This window comes from Patagioenas fasciata, chromosome 6 (genome assembly GCF_037038585.1).
Source record: "Patagioenas fasciata isolate bPatFas1 chromosome 6, bPatFas1.hap1, whole genome shotgun sequence".
Classification (NCBI taxonomy): Eukaryota; Metazoa; Chordata; class Aves; order Columbiformes; family Columbidae; genus Patagioenas; species Patagioenas fasciata.
This window is the reverse complement of record NC_092525.1, coordinates 26,419,411-26,437,298: the sequence shown is the minus strand read 5'-3', so window position 1 is coordinate 26,437,298 and position 17,888 is coordinate 26,419,411. Positions and strand designations below refer to the sequence as shown.

The following is a 17,888-nucleotide window of genomic DNA, read 5'->3' as shown; positions in this document are numbered from 1 at the left end:
TCTGGGCTTGAAAATAATAATAATAAAAAAATATATATTAAAAAAAAATATATATATATATGCATATACAAAAAACAACCACACTTTAGCCAGTCAAAATAGAGTTATTCCCATAAAAATCATTGCACTTTCTGTAACACTGTGTTACTCTAAAAGTCAAGTCCCTATCTCTAAACCTGAAGAAAGTCACTTCAGTTTCTCTGTGCTGCCCAAGTGAACTGCAAGCATTTCCTGACACGCAGAACGCAGGCAGAAAAAGGAAAAACGTCAACTTGAGAAAAGCACAGCTTCCAATCCCCACCCACGAGCTTCAGTCAAAGGGATGACTTCAGTCCCTTTCTTAACTAATCCTGTCACTGTAAAATCCTACAGTCATTCTTCCACACATAAAGGGAAAACGGACTCACTAGGAGGACCTAGACTCGTTCAGCTTGAACTGTTAACCAATGGTGGAAATGCAAGAATGCTGAAGTTGTGCCTTCGGAGCCAATAGAGTGGATTTGTGTGTCCCACATGACTATGTTTCCCCCGTCTTTCACATGGGCAGTATTTAGTTCAATTCAGAACTGCAGATAGTATAGTGTGCAGAGCAGCAATGGGATGTCTGAGCACAAGTGGCTGACTTCCAGGCGACTTCAGGAAGCACATTTATATATTTCTCCTGAATTAAACTGGGATTCTGCACCCTTGACATCCTCCGACCCTCCTTGCTTCTGCAGAAGGAGACGGTGACCTGCACAGCACAACAAAACTGTGAGTACGGGGTCTATTTATTTTTATTTTCACACAGAAATGCAAATCCCTTAAGACTGTCAAAACGCTACGTGCACTAAATCAACGGTTACTTTTTCTTACGAGATGAACGACTATCTAAAGCGCTACTCAAATTCAAAAATATTTTTTGCATGCTTAAAGAAAAAAAAAGAGAGTTCTCCTCCAGGGCAGTGGCTGCACGCACGCTGCATGCCACACTGCCTCCTGACATAGCCAGCATGCTGCTTTGTTCATAAAGAAAAACAAAGACAAAAAGCCCTACACATGTACGTTGTTCACTTTTATTTGTACCCTGTGTCTAATCAGGCCTGATCTGTCCCCAAGGGGAAGAAAATAAAGGCAAACTTTAACTCCGCCAGCAAGGGCAGCCCAGACTTTCCAGACATCTGACAGTTATTATAATTAGCTATGAAAGACAGCGAAGACACTTTGGGGCAAATAGCTCTTACATTTGGAACAATGAAGTCGAGCAAGGTTCCCATCCCACCCCTTCCAGGGGGGAGGGGGAGAGGCGAGCCAAGGGGGGGAGTGCTGGAAAAGGGTTATGGCTGGACTGAAAAAACACAGCTAGTGCAATATCTGGACGGGCTCAGCATGAGGAGAGGCTTTTCGATAAGCAACTTTAACTACCCTAGATTGCGGCTTGCACTCAGATTCCTGGCGGGGTGAGAAAGGGTGTGGGGCGTCGAGGCGGAGGGGGCAGCGGCGACCAAGGGGGCAGAAAGAAGAGAATATCCATAGCAAGAGACATTGCAATTGCTTCCAAGAGCTTTGCTGGCCAGATCTCCTTAAGCCCAAGTTGCTTTCTGGGCAAGATTTATGAGAGTTCTCAAACAGAAGCAACAGACAAAGCAGAGCTTTTTTTTTTTTTCCCTTCTTCTTCTTCTCCGGAAAAGAAACTGAACCCAAATGGATAACTGCATAATAAGAAGCACTGATCTGTATATTTTTCTTTCCTTTTTTTTTTTTTTCCCCCACCTCACCCCATATTCATAATACCTTTATTAAGAGCTTTCCCCCACCGCCTGCACACTCCTTTCCACCACCCTCTCCTACCAAAAGTTAGATTCTGAAAACTACAATCAGAAGGGAAAAAGCAAAGACAATAGAAATCTGACTCGGTCCTGGCTGGGCTGGATCTCTACTAAAGCATGAAGTGAAAACAGTTCCTGAGTGAAAGATGAGCAGGCTCCTTTTAACCAAAAAAAAAAAAAAAAAAAGAAAGAAAAAAAAGAAAAGAAATAAGTGTGCAATAAGGAGAAATTGTTGAAAGACTCCAGACGCTACTAATTATGGCTTAAATAAATCTTCCTGGACAGATGTTTGCTTGCTCCCACTGCAGTGAAAGGAATGTTAAAAGACGCATTTTTTAAAAAAGGATTTGACGCGAATTTTTTACTTCTTTTTTTTTTTAATTCACCGTTTTATTCTTTGTCTGCCCTCCTGTTATCTCCCCCTCCCCCACCGCCGCCCACTGTGAGCCGAGACACCTGAAGGCTAGACATAATGATCAACAGAGCGCTGCGCTCGCCTGTCTGGATTCCAGCCAGATTTTTTTTCCCCTCCACAATCAAGGAGCCTGCACGCAAGGCACGGCAAGCCCCTTGCTCTGCTATGTGCAGATCAGACAGAAGTCTGAACCCTGCTGCAGAAAGATTAAAGACAAACGCAAGCCTTTCCTCCGTATGTCGGCCAGGCTCGGTTTCAACTTCATTGTGATTCACAAATAATACAAAATAAGAAACTTTGTAAACGTGTACACGTGTTATTGTACAAAACACAGGCATACGCACACACGCTTTCCAACACAACCTAACTAGGGGCATCTGCTGTTTCCCATTTTACAGTGGTTTCTACTTAAGCTTTACAGTCAATGTTGTATTTTAAGTTCATGCATCAGTTGTGTAATTACCGTGTATCTCTCAAATACCATGTAGAGATGTTTTATACATGTCCAATATACTACATAAAGGCAAACAGCTAGTGTACAGAGACCTACATTCAAAAGGCAGTCAAATTGAAATATACTAACATATTCAGCTTTAGAGAGATTAGCAACATCTCCCAGGCAGTTTCAGAGAAGGCGGCAGTGCAATGCTGTGGAGTGGGTTGTGTTCAGGCGCCGTGGGGAGCATGGCCGGGACCATTGCAGCTCGCTGGCCCTGCCAGCCCTGGCCTCCCTGCTGCCACAGCCCAGGGAAACGCTGCTGGACATCGTGTCACTCTGCCAGAAAGTTGGTCCTGGGAATGCAGTGCTCCCCAAAATAGTCACCCCCGTTTGGTGTGGCTGTGGGTTGGGTTTGCAGAAACATCCAGGGAAAAGGGAGATTCAAAGCATTTATTCTATTTATTTTGTAAATGTATGCCGTGCAGACACATTTTGTAAAAGTTCTTTGGAATTGCATTGTCTTTTGCTACAAATATGGTGTGATGCAAATGGCGATTAATTTCAGCTTTTCTGTATGGACTTTGTGTAAAACAGACTTGAAAGAAAATACATTTTTATACACACATGTACACTGCTTTTAATTTACTCCCTGAAAAGGCTTAAACTATATTTTAGTCACACTAACAGGTATCCTTAATAGAAAGATAGGACTTTCTTTAGCATTTTTCTTTAATAATTCTAATAAACACTATTAAAAAAGAAAGAAATCAGCATACGTGTCCCATAAATTTAGTCTTAAAAATAACTTCCTTTTCAAATAGCAGCAGAGACACACAAACAAAAGGTTGCATGCAGTGGCAACAATGTCCACAGGCAAGGTAAAGATTCTAGAAAAGAGATTACAGATAAATTAAGAGAATGAACCGAAAGCTGTGGTCAAATTTGTATTCCTGTACTTTTTTTAAAACAAGATGCTTAACACTTCTCTGAAGGAATGTTTTATATACCTGAGATGAAATAGACAAGCTAACTCAACACAACGGTCATATATGAGAAGTATATACTTGTAAATTGCATGTATATGTATATACACAACTTTGCTAATATTAAGAGCTACTTTCTTTTCTACTTTTCCTGGCATATTATGTTTAAAAAATAATTTTTGCCATTTATGGTTCACAAATGTAATTCAAAGTAATGCCTGCAGCTACATTTTGAAGTACTGACTTTTATTTTCTTAAGGTAACAACAACAAGCAATCATAGTTTTATCCATTTTCTAAAGACTGAAATCCTATGCATATCAGTTCCTCTAAACTTCAGAAGTGATCTACACGCTAACTTGTATTAAAAGGGGCATTACAACCACCAATTTCTGTATTGTTTGTCAATGCAAAAGTAATGACTAATCACATAAGAGTTGAGCATTAAACCTGACTGTATGAATACAGGCCCCTTGCTTCCATGTTCAGTTCACAATTCTCCCCTTCTCCCAGTAGGTTCTCTTGGTTTTTGTGGGTGCTGGTGTTCAGCAGGTCTGACTGAAATAGGTAGATCTACCCAGCCTTATGCATGTATGGCATTATCCTCCAGCTGCTGTCGTCCAGGCTCCTGAGATTTGGAGTTATGTGCTTTAGCTTTTTACACAAAGAGTTTATTTACCTAAATATCAAAAATTCTGACCTGTGGGTTGTTGATTTTTGTGTGGGGTGTTTTTTTTTTTTTTTTCCTTTAAATTTTTAAATACTTGATGCTGAAACAAAGCAACCACAGAAGCTCATACATATGAGTCTATTCCTTAAAAATTAGGTGTCTGTTACAGCTCATCTCTTAGCCTATGGCCTCCAATTAGTTGTGCAAACTCCATGGTGGTACTCGCAGAAACTTCAAGTTCTAATTTCTTTTTTTAAACTCTCCTCTCTTCCCCCCATGCTTCCTGTGCTGCATCTACTTGTTTGAGCCTTTCCTAGTTTAAGCAGAAGTGTAAGGTTTTGTCATAAGAATAAAGTGCTCGGATTACTTCCAAAACTCTCAAAATATTGGTTGTTTCACTTATAACTTTACATAGCAGAAGTAACTTGAGAGCCTACCAGAAACATAGGCAGTCTCTATAAGGTAAGGGGGTCAAATGAGCTCATGCATTACAGATAGAAAGAGAACTGTGCATTGCATTTTTGTAGATAAAAAGCATAGAGTGTTTTAATGTAAACAGATTTCTGTTTGATATTTTGGCAAACTGTTGCAAAGACCAAACTACAACTGAGCCAAAATGACTTTCAGCATGGTACAGTTAGACCAGATGGCCACGTGTTCTTTTCTTATTTAGATGAGACTTTTCCTTTCAATAACATCTTTCTTCCTGACCTGCTTAAAAATTCCAGCGAATGAAATCAGCACAGGATTTTCAATTCTAATTGACCATGTGCAGAGGAAGGGCCAGTAGAGAAATCAGTAGGGCCATTGTAAGGCACACTGCATCAATCTCTCCTTTGTCCTGAATCTTTTCTAGCATAAGCTAAAATAATTAAGAATATTTAATTTATACTATTTGTACAACAGCAAATCTAGTTGTGTTCAGGCAAAAATCATTGCAAGTTCCTCTTTTGCAAATCCATGCAACAAGGCATATGTGTCTACCACACACCAGACAAACAGGTACTTGGACTCATTTCACTGCCAAATATTTAAGAGAAAGAAACAAAAACCCTCAAGCAGAAGAAAGTGGAAAGAAAAAAAAAAAATGAAAGGTGTCGGTGAATTAAAACACAAACTGCTTTGTTTTTTCTTGTGACGTCAGAAAACGTGAATATTATACTTCTCAAATTAAAAATGTCAAAAAAATATAGATTTCCACTGTCCAAAATGCTCATCCTTAAAACACCTCTAATCTTCAATTGCTATTAATTTGCCTACATAGATTTTACACACACACACTCCACTCACACTATGTGGGTTGATGATCACAGTCTCGCTTGTGACTGTGTGATCTACATGCGAAGTACAGATTGTAAATAGTGTATGTACCACACAAACATTATCTACAGAAATATGCACACAGATGACATCATTACAGTCTTACCTACTGTTTTGTTTGGATTTAGTGAGATATCTGTGGAGTAATATAACAATATTTATTGAGATTTAGCAAGTAGAATATGCAAAACATGCATGAGGTCCTACCCATACGTTTGCATAACCCATGGATAAGGTAGGACGGTAAAATGAATCCCTTAGAAGAAAAAAGAAGGTGGGGGGAAAATCAGTTGAAAGCAATACAGAGCAAGTTTGGTTGATTGGTTGGTGTGTGGGGTTGTTTGTTTTGTTAGTGGTGTTTTCTGTATTTTTGTGGGTTTTTTTCTCCACACAAAAAATTAAGCAACAGATTTTTTACTCCTGTAGTATTTTATACAAATTCCCTTTGCTATTCACAGTATTCAGTGTTTAGTTTAATATTATGCCTGAGTGGCTAATGGTTTCAGGTTATCACTACAAGCTTGAATCAAGAAACAACCAAACAGCTCTGGAAAAATAATTTCTGAAAAATGATTATGAAAATAGTTTCAAATTATTTTCTCCAGCTGAACTAGGTTTTCATTAAAACCCCAAACATTTTTTAAATGTAAGGTGAAAAACAATAGAAGAGAAAAGGCAGTGGGCAGCATGGTCTTGCTGTATGTCAAGCATGCAGTCCAAGGAACATGTGCGTGAAGAAACATGCCTGAGAACATAAAACAAAGCACAGACTTTGGGACTGGCCAGGCAGACGTGGTAAAAGGTCTGGTTTCAACTCTCCAGTTGAATGCTTTGTAGCCTTGGGGAAATAATTTAACTGCCTGGCTTCTCATCTACATCATATTAGCAGCATTCTAAGTTTTGGACTGGTGACTACTATTGCAAGGTTGGCATTGAGATACCACAGCAAAAGGTGCTGAAGACACCTCAGATACTTGAAAAAAATACAGAATTCCAGACAGAACAATAATCTTTTTTTTTTTTTTTTGGTTGTTGTTTTTAAATCAAGTCATTTCTGGTGTGGTATTTCTGTAACTAGACAAGAAACTTTATAACTGCACAAAACCTGTTCCTCAAGAGGTTCAGTTCTAGCTTAATTTTCTGAAGTATTTGAACATTCACTTTTTACTTTTTGCTAACATGCAACAAAATGCCAGAATGTAGGATAAACAGAAGACTCTATTCTGTCTGTAACGATGTTCTATATTCACCATAAAGCGCTGTCACACAAGGCCTAGCTCTAAAACGCGTTCTGCTGTAGAGTAATGGCTGCCCAGGAGTACCAGTGCTCAGCCCTAGACATTTACTGCTCCAGTATTTGCACACCAAGGATCTGATCTTCTAATGGTGTTGAGCACATTCTTACTTCTGAGGCTTGAAGGCAATGTAGCAAACCACACTCAAATTTCAGCACATGCTTATAGCGCTCTGTTGAAATAGGACTTTAATTTCTATGGAATCCTTTGCCATGAGAAATAAATACCTTTGCTGGGTTCTGCTTCCTTCACTGGCCATCATTAAATTGTGCTCCCAGTTTCACCTTTCTGTTTCTGTTGACAATTCTTTGATTCCCACCGTTGAAGAAACCAAGTTAGAAAACCCTTGGGCAGCAACTCTAAAAATCCCTGCACAAGAACAGAAATCAGTGGGTCTGGAGAGGATCAGGATATTTCACAGAAGATTTTTTTTCAGGCCGCCATTTTGTGACTGACTGAAATGGTGTCTCACACATGGTACTGAAAACTGTCTTCCCTCATGACCAAATACAAGGGATCTCTGCATGAAAGAAAAAACAATGTGTTTCTGCTGAATGTTTCTATCAAAGTATAGTAATGCACAGTATGAAAAAAATACTCAGACTTTCAGCTATCTTTTGTCAGTGCTGTTCAAGAGCTGTAAAAATTGAATAAGAAAAAGACAACGTGGCAGATCTGCTGGTCGTCTCAGTGGGTTTGCAGAGGGGTTGGGGTAGCAAGAAGTAGGCAAAAGGGAAATATCCTGCATGGAAGTACAGCCCTGTGCAGTGCTCTGAACAAGGAGAGGAAGTCAGCAAAATGTGCACAGTTACGTGCAATTGATGGGCTGTATTTCACCAGCCTATTTTTACTGTCAAGGCTCCAGACTATATTAGGAGTCTATCCAGTCTCTTAAGCCATGGGATGTGGATAATGGGATCAGATAGAACTATTAAAATCAGTTTGGTCTCATGATTTCAGCTAGTAAGCATAACAGATGCGAAACTGAAAGACTTAATTGTATGATAAAAGTACAAACACCCCTTTGTGTTTTACCTCTACAGTTTTCCAGTTTAGAGAAATAATCAATGAGGGTGGAATTTTGTTTGTTTGATTAAAAACAAACAAACAAAACCCAAAAAATGAAACAACAGTGGTAAGCAAGATGATTGCCTTCTTGCAGCACCCCAGTTAAAACTGGTTTCATCTATCCAAACAAATAAGTGCAGAAGAAGCTGTAGAAACAAATTTTATACTCCATACCATGAAATATTTTACATAGTCTCTGGTTAAGAAGCTTCAGAAAAAAGGATGCATTTAAGTTGCCTACAGAGTTTCATAACTGCCTTTGTTTAGAAATAAAAATCAGATTATTTCCCAGGGTGTCTTATCCATACATTGAGTTTGCACTACTGTTTTCAAGCATAGAAAGGGTTAAAATTTCAGATCTTTATGTAAGAATTAAAAATGAAAGGAGAGTTACAAAGGGGGAGAAGCGGGGGAAGAGCTAAGCTGCTGGTGACTTGAGTGTATTTATGGATTACTATGTCCTGAAAAGAAGAAAACCAAAGTTATAAGATGACACTGCAGGGGTTGTCTGGACTTTTCACCGAGTGTAAAGTCTGTTTAGTCAGTGTCTTAATGCTCAGGGCTGACCTTTGCCCTCCTCACTCCTCCCTGCTCCAGGTGCAGCATTCGTACGAGTGCTCACAGTATCACAGCGTTTGTGCAGGTTTCACACGCTCCACAGTGCACAGAGCATTTCGCACAACAACATCCATTACACACACCCAATATCTAGGCTAAGCAGCTTTTTTGTCCTAAATACACACAATTTGTTTTCCACATTTTTCCATATTAGTTATTCCTGCGTTAAATTAATAAAAACAAAAGCCTCTTTGGAAGGGTATGCTATTTGCATAATTCTATACAAGATACAAGACGAAGTTTAAACTCATGTCGTGTGCTCCCCAGCACTGTGAATTATAGCAGGAGTATGGAACGTATGCTGGCAAAGCTATTGATCTCTCTCAAATTAATTCTCTTTGCTATGGAAATGGAAGACAAAACCAGAACCCATTGCTACAATACAGCCCAGGCACTTCAGCTGATTTTCCTCAGAAATAAATTGATTTCTTGTATATTTATTAATTATATTTGGACTGATATAAATTTTAAAGGAAAACACAACAATTTTATGGACTAATAATAAAAAGAGCTAAACGACAAAGTCTGTATAATTTCAGTTTTGATTTACAAATATCAGGAGTGTAGTAAAATGTAGTTAAATGTGAGATGCTATAAATTCTACAGTTGTCAGTGAGACAGAGAATATAAAAGACGGTACATATGTACATAATATTTGTTAGTCTATGCCTTGTGTTCACTAGATGGTTGATTTTAGAGGCTTGCAATTTGACTTTGCTGGGGAGAAGGTATAAGCTGGGTATCACCATCTTCAAGACCACTGCAGATTTTGTCTTGTTTCCAAAAAGCCTACCATGGGCGTTGCCTGCCCTGTGGGCAAGGAACCATTTTCCCCGCTCATATTATGCTGCAGGACTGATGGCTTCTTCAGATGTGAACCTGGCATTTAAAATACATAAACATTCTGCCTTATGATACCATGTACTAAAATACACTCAGTATAACTGCAGTATAAAACCTACTGGGAATGCAGTCCTGTCCAATACATGTTTTCGGCACTTTGTGATCTATACCAGCTAACTATGGCTAAAAATAAAAAAATAAAATCTGAAATTATGATCTAGGTATTTAAAGTCTTTAAATAACTAACTGACTTCGCCCAGAGACCTTCCTCTCTGAACTATGCTGTGAAATGTTCATTAAGCTGATGGAAAATAGGAAAAGGATTGCTTTAAGAGGAGAATAGCGGCAGGTAGTCTTTGTGGAGAATCTTACTAGCCAGAACTGTCTAGGCCAAAACAACCTATGATAATGCCTCTTCTAGGTCCAGCGTTACTTCAAGGTGACGCCTGCATAAAAAGAGGTCTGATGAGGGTTTACATTGAGGGAACTTCCATGACAGAGATGTGTTTGGATCTGGACTAAAGCATTTATTTTACTTCATTGTCTTACAGATATGGCAAGCAGCCTGCACTATACTGTGTCTTTCTAAAAGAGCATTTTGCAGTTTCCCTATGATATTTATACATAAATCAATTTAGGCCATCATCGTTATCTAGAAAGCTTTAAGGGGCTCAGATTTGAAGTTTTTTCTTTAAAATCCAACCAACCACACAAACACCAAACACAAAACAACCTTTTACTTCATGGATCATACTATTAATAACACTAGGTTATTCTAGAAGTAGGCGCAGATCAAGGAATCAAAATATCTTGGGAAGTGCCGTGTAACAGTTTTCTTATGTTCTTTGGTTTCATTTGTAGCATTTGGACTACAAGAGAATCAAGGGGAAAAAAAAAAATGAAAAGTTGTTTATTGCATGACAGACTATTTCTAGAGCCAGGCAGCTTTATCTCAGCACAAAGACTGCTCCTGTTCACAGTGCAGCTGCTAGCAACTCATCAACACTCCTTGTTTAAGACTAGCGTACAATTAGGAGTCAAAACTTTAAAGCAACCTGAAATGTTCTTGTAGTAAGCTATGCAACTGGATTTGATTTCTAGCCAGACTGTATCCCTTTGCTCCTGACACTGTTTACAAGACATGTTTAGTGCAGGTGGTACTTGCCTTAATTTCACTGAAGGTCAAGTGTACTTGTCATAATTGTATTTTTTTGCACAGCTGAGAATTCAACTACTTCTCTAGACTGAAAACAGACATTGTTTCTGTGAAGGAAACACATAGCTCTGAAGAGTTGGATTTGAAATAAATTGAAGTAATTTTTCTTGTAATGTTTGTAAATGACTGATTTTACAATGATTTGCAAGTACAAAAGTGAGTAAAACTGAAATTAGTCAAGTTTCCAATTCAAGTAGAGAAAAAGATAGATTACCAAAATATAAATTCGTTTAGACTTCTGCAATTATGGAACATCAAAATCATGTATTTTCAGAGAAAACTAATATAAAACTTATGTTCCATAAATTCTAAGCTGATTTGTTCCAACTACTGCACACCATACCAAATTTTCAGAAAAAATAGCGTGATAGAGGTACGACACTATTCTTAATGTCTTGATTCATTCTTCTCTTTTTTTTTTTATTTTTTTAAAAAATTCATTTATTCATTCATTACTTAGTCCCTTCTATGTGAAATAAGTGCACCTAAAATACAGGAAATTGTCCACTGAATCTGCTTTTTCTGTGAACATGTATTTCCCTCATGCTTTAACTTACAATCACTCTTAATGCCTTCAATATGCATTTTACCTGAAGAACTGAAATTAAAGCAAGTCATCTTTGTGTTTGGTTTTTAAGTTCTTTTCCACATCTGTTAAAAAAAACCATAACAAAAAACCAAAAACCACAGGTGTCTCCTTCAGTAATTCTTATATAATACTTCAGTCTTGCATAACGCTTAAAACCAGTTGTTTTCCAGTAAATGACCTCGTAGTGTATCTCAGACATGGAAGAGAATAAATCCTTCCTTCCAGATCCTGTGCACAGTCAGGATCAGAGCTCAGATTCCCCTCATGAAATCCATTCACTGGTGAACGGCTTCGCACCCAGGTCTCCTACCCCCATTCAGTCTGCTACTTTGAACCACACTGCCCTGAATTCCTGTATTCCTCTACAAAGAGCATGTAAGATCTAAAGATTTAAAAACTGGAGCTGCTTGCTGTAAATATGAAAAGTTACTCTAGATAGGATAATATCTTTATTTATTTCATTCTGCCTTCTTGTGGGGCAGTTCATTTTCAAAGATACATAAATGTTTTTATTAAATTGGTACAAGAAAGATTAGGACTTCAAATCTGCTTTTTCATTATTAGTGGAAATTTCCAATAAATAACCAGCTCTCAATGTGGTTAGTCTCTCATAATTTTCCTATTTGCAATATTAGAGATAAATTCCCTCAAAATGCAAAATAGTTCAGTAAAGCAAACATTGTCTCATGAAATTTCACTGAGACAAAATATGGGACTTTGTTACTTCAATCTGTGGGATTCATCTGACATTTTGTTTCTAAATCCCAGCTTCCTCTTTCCTCATCTCACTCATGACTCATACTTTATTTTTTAGTTTTATCTGTTTATTTTTACTAAGTTTTACTGTTTTATGGTTAAATCCTTATTCCAACTCTAGAAAACATCATTTATAAAAAGAGAAAAAAAGATCCTGCTAGCCAATATCTTCTGTCAGTTTTGTACCTGTATTTGGAATACAAAGTTTACGTAACGTCATTTAGAGAGTCATTCATCATGACTACTCTATCAGCATTGGTATTCTAGCTGAACTTTTCAGGTTCAGTGGCAAAATTTAGGTAACTTAATTAAGAACCTTTCCATGAAAAAAAAAAAAAAGAAAAGAAAAATAAGAAGAAATCTGTTTGCCACATTAATGAAGTGAAACCTGAGTTACTTAAAAAACTAAATAAAGCTCATGTCTTTTTCAAAGAAGAATTAAGCAGGTTTTTTGTTTGTTTGTTTGTTTGTTTTCAGTTTTGCAGGGCTTTTTGTTTAAATTTGTAGGATATGAAAATTCCTGAACTTTAAGAAATATGTCAAAGGAAACAGGTACTAACATTGAATGTGCATCAAGTTCATGAACATATTTCTTGATCGCGTAACTGTTGGACTTGGTTCCCCAAGGGAGATGGCAACACACCTGTACCCATGCAGGTCGCTTTGTAGCAACTAGCCCAGGGGATCACACTGAGCATCATCCCAGCAGGATTCCATGGGTTAGGACTCCATCACGTGTTTCCAAGACACATGAACATCCCCAGGAGAAGGAGACTGATCCCTTGCATACACAGATCATGAGAACATCAAGGCCATTAAAATCACCAGAGGGACTTGGTGGAATTCACAAACTTTTCATTGCATTGAGACCTAGGTCTCTACTCTGTTCTCCTTCAATGGCTCTCTGCTGAACACAGCACTACGCAGTGCCCATGTCCTGTCCTTTTCTTCCATTCTTTGGGATTTACACAGTACAGACAGCAATGATTTCCTGCTGGATGCCCTCAGGATTCACTGTGTGGTTTTGGACATTGCAAAGGGAGAACAGACATTCAAGAAAACTTGAGAATTTTATGGGAGATGGGGTTGTGGCCTTTGGCTACAAGATCACGAAGAACTTTGTGCTCCCTTTTTCTCCTTTTCTCTACAACAAGAGGTGGCTAGCATAATGAAGACTAGAATTGTGCATCCCTCCTTGCCAAAGATCTATCATCCAGTATCTTTAAATTTAGAAATGAAACTTGGCTGGCATTTCTTCTACTGTAGAAATGTAAAATAAGTGAGGTTAACATAGCATAAAAGAGAAACGTGGGGGAGAAGACCTGCTTCTCAATTGTTCTGTTTGAACACTCATACTTTGTGACAAGTAATAAGATCCACTGAAAAAGGCCTTCTGCATTGAAACACATTGGCCATTTCTCATTATATGAGAATATTTCTGAATTAAGAACTTCTGTATTGTTTTCCATTTCCTTAAAAAGGCCTCAAACTGTACCAGCTGTCTAAACATATTTACAGTCTCTCCACACTGCTGCAAGCCCACTGTACTGGAATTTGTGTAAGGGCCAAAGGTAGCATAACTGAAAAGTTTTTGGTTTGGTTTAGTTTTTAAGGCTGAGAAGATAGCCATGCATTTTATGCAAACATAGCTACACATATAGCTGCCTCATTATAGAAACATTAGTTAATCTAATTTAGAGATACAACCTTTCTGAGTGACTGCTCAGCATTTTTTTTAATTCTAGAGCTTACTTTCAACTCACCTACTTTGTTCTCTACTGCCCACTTTTCCCATTTTTTTTTCTTTGTAAGATGCTAGTTAAGCCACAAAAGCAAACCCTGTATCTCCCAGTGTACTTGCTAAGTTAATTTTCCTCTTACTTAAGTTGTGGAAGGAAGAAAAACAAAATGAAAAAAAACCAAATCCACCAAAACAAAAATCACAAAACAAAATAAAACCACACACACATTTTTGATCAGATGATACATCTACATCTGAAGCAAGAAGATGAAATCAGACCAAGCTTACCTAAAAACAGATAAGCAATTACTGAATAGCCAATAGCACATATTTATCACTTGTACCAATTGCTTAAAATTTGACTGTTATCTTTTTTGACATTGCTATTTGGAAGATCCCTCCCCCATCCTCCAAGAAAGACATCTGGCTAGGACTGAATAGAGTTTGGTGTTTGAACCTCCCATCTGGTTTCATCATGTTAACACGATTCCAAGTTATTCAAGAATTATGAACAATGGATATTGTATTCCATATAGTGCCATGTGGATTTAATCTTTAAAAGATGGTGGCACTGTAGAACTCAACCTTCTAGTTAAAAGTCAAAACATTTAATGTACTGAAAACTTATTTCCCATAGCCTCAGAAAAGTCTCACATTTTATCCTGCTCTAAAAAAGACAAGCAGACAATGCCACCCTCATACAGTGCCATTCATTTTCTTAGCTGTCATAATACCTATCTTGATAAATCAAGAACACATTTCCTAAACATGGCGGTGAAAAGAAACATTAAAACAGACTTTTTCACAAGAACGCTCATTTTCATCCTCAAATTGCTTCCATATTGTTTAAAAATGAATGCGGACATTTGCCATGAGGCAAATGGAAATCGAGCATCTTTGCCTTCCAGAGCTGGTAACTTCACCTTTCACCGAGATTAACAAAAATCTACACAGTATGTCCTCAAAACAAATGGTGGGTAAGCTTTTTCTACAAGAGAGCAACACTAATCAGTCTCATTGATGCTGGAAGAACATCTCATTTCTCTCACTTCTCTTGAATGAATATTCAAATTCCAGTTAATAACATTTCTTATTCAAACACTTTTTACATTTATTTCTTCACAAGTATGGTTCACCCATTGTCCTGTAACAGGTATTTCCTGTATTTGTTAAAGGATTGCTAGTAGAAGCAAATATTCAGTAAGTGGCTTGTTGTGAAAAGTTAATAGAACTGGTTTCAGGCTGAAAGAGAATCATAGAAACTTCAAATGTAAGGAGTTAAGTGTTTGTTAGCTGTCCTTTTAGCTGTCTAATAAAACAGGTTTCTTCATTTGAGCACTTGGGAAAGTGAATGGATTTTACCTGCTAGGCAAGAAGATGGAGAAGTAAATACAGAGATTTGGGAGATAAATATATTTTCAGTGGAATGAAGCAGGGCAAAAATGATTTAAAATTTACATATGGGTGATCATATCATTTTAAAAATCAGGTTGCTGAATCTCAAGTCCCATCTGATTTTTTGGAGTTACGATTCTTCAAGATTTGTTTTCCCATTAGAAATCTCTGGAACTGGACCAGGAAGAGGGACTAGCCAGAATCAGAGCTGTGTAACAAGACTTTATAGATTTGGCTGATAAGAACAGACAAAGAGAATTCAGGGGGACTGGGGGACTGATAAAGGAGATTAAATTACACCATTTGACTTCTTCTGAACTCTGTTGAAAAGTATTCACTCTCTAGTGTTACCATATTTACCAGCCAGCTCACAGGTTGAAGTTAGATAAAAGTGGGCCAGAAAAGCATATGACATCAGGATTTTCACACCAACACCTGGATCAAAAGGATTTAAGAGGCTACTGATGATGTTTAAAAGATCACTTTATTGTCTGGAAAATTTGTTTACCTGCTGTGTTGTTTCAGTTGACAAAACCTATCTAGAAGATCAGGGCTGCTGTATTTGGAAATAAAAGGAGCAAAGGAGGAAGAAATGTGCTCCAGTTTACATTCTGGAAGTGAATGAGTTCCTTGCAGGAGGAACTGAATTATTTCGCAGGAAAGCTGGGCTTAAGGTTAGCTGTATCAGTTGGAGATTTTATTTAAACCTATGGAGATCATATAGATGGTTAAACCAGTGGATTATAAGGACTCAACACTGTCGCTTCTAGCTGATTACAGCAGGCAAGCTACTGAACACCCTAATTAATGATAAGTACTATTAAATGCAAGATTGGAATAGAGACGATCAAACTTTGCTTTTTTTAATGTAGCACCCCACTGTTCCTATCATTCTAATGATATCGTTAATATATTAGTGACTAAGTTTCATTGATGACCACCTTGGGTTTGCAGAACTAAGAAAGAATTGTTTGTTTCATTTGGCAGTACTTCTATCAACTCTTTTCAAGTAACTGTCCTTGAGTACTCATTCAGCACAGATTTATGCAAGCTATGGCAGACAGCCTATGTCAGAAAGTCTTCAAAGTCTGTCTAATTCAAATACTCTGTCTAGAAAGGCATTGCTTTTGAGTACTCAAAATTTACTCATTCAGTTCCTTATGTTGGCAGACACAGAGTCCAAAATACACAATACTTTTCTGTCTGTAATTATTAACAGAAAATGTTAGGTACCTCGCTCCATCATCTGAAACACCTGAATGACTATAAACACTTGTCATGCACTAAACAGAAAAAGGGACTTCAGGAAACTGAAGTCCTACCTGAAAGCACTTTTAAAAAGATTTTGGGTTTCTGTGGCTTTAAGACAAGAAACACGTGCAAGACTCTTGTTTAAAAAGAATAAGTACAAAAAATCCTGACTTCTAGAATTTGGGCATTTGGTTAAATATTTTTGGTTCCACATAAGCTATATGTGCAAATTGACTTTTTATAGTGGAAATGTTTGACTTCTCAGACAAGATCTAGAATTAGTTGGTTCTACTAATGATCGGTGTCACTTAAGACGTAGCAAGAGTTTCCAAGGAAGACAGAATTCATTCAAATTATTTACTGCAAGTTAGACCATGCTGGCCAAGGTAGACAACACAAACTTGGTGCCAAATAATCCTCAAAAAGATTAGAAATACATCCATTTAAGAGGGCAGTAATACAGTGCCTGATAGAACTCCCGTTACTACACCAGTTGTTCTCAGATTTGTGAGAAAGTGAGAGATATTAATGGTTGTATTCAGTCAATTTGCTTCTACCTATGATGTTAACTTTATTAAAAAATAGAATGTCTTCACTATTCTATTTGGCATTTGGGGGAGAGGTGTATCTCACCAGTTTAAGTTTCAGCATTAAGAGAAGGAAAATTTGCTTTATTGAATGTACATACTCTTGCTAGATACCTACATAGAGCCACCACCGTCAACTGAAACTAACTAGTAAACCTTGCATGGGTAGTCCAAGTGCTAACTGGGACTTGATTATTTGTAGCTCTAAGCACTTTATGAGCCAAATAACTAAATTCAGACTTAAATATCTTAAATATCTTCTTTCTTCATTAATGTGTTTGTGCACTGCAGACATTGGAAATCTCAGTCTCCCTCTTGCTAATACAATATTGTTTTCCACATTTAAATGGCAAGCTGCCAATTAGGGAAGTACACGTGCTGCAATGCAAAGGAAAATAAGTAGATATGTCTGTATGTATTAACTACAAGTCAGAGTATTGTCTAGTGCAGCTGGAGTGAAAAACACTCCAAAAACAACTAATTACAACTCCAGTCTTTATTATTATAAGCAAAAGCTTTTGTGAGCTAGAGTTACATTCCTCACTACATCTTATTTCTTGTTTTTACTTTGTTTCTCTTCTTCCACTGATTCAAACTCTTGAAAATAAAATTGTGCCAAAGCTATTGAAACAGTAGCAAAAAAATGTTACAGCGAAGCAATTTATTGAACTATAGAACAAAGAACAAAATCCTCTTGATTTATTCCATTACCTTTTACTTTTTTTATTCATATGCAGAACACAATTTCAACACTGGAATTTCATTAAAACATCTAATAAACAAAACCTATCAGTGTTGATTGAAATATTTTTATAAAGCTTCATTTTCCTCTTTTTGGGGAAGGAAAGAGCAAGTTACTGGTGAAGCCAGCAGGAGACCCAGGTTCATCTGGGCT

At 37.5% G+C, this 17,888-nt stretch overlaps 1 long non-coding RNA gene across 9 annotated transcripts in view; it reads left to right on the top strand.

The window, feature by feature from the left end:
- The first annotated feature begins 354 nt into the window (after positions 1 to 354).
- LOC136103793 (uncharacterized) overlaps positions 355 to 17,888 on the top strand; it is a 63,989-nt gene continuing 46,455 nt past the window's right edge. For 4 of the 9 annotated variants that reach the window (XR_011739760.1, XR_011739759.1, XR_011739755.1 and 1 more), the window contains exon 1: positions 355 to 753. This is a non-coding gene — a long non-coding RNA (uncharacterized lncRNA). The remainder of the gene's footprint in view (positions 754 to 17,888) is intronic. The other 5 variants (XR_011739761.1, XR_011739758.1, XR_011739756.1 and 2 more) reach the window with 4 other exon arrangements.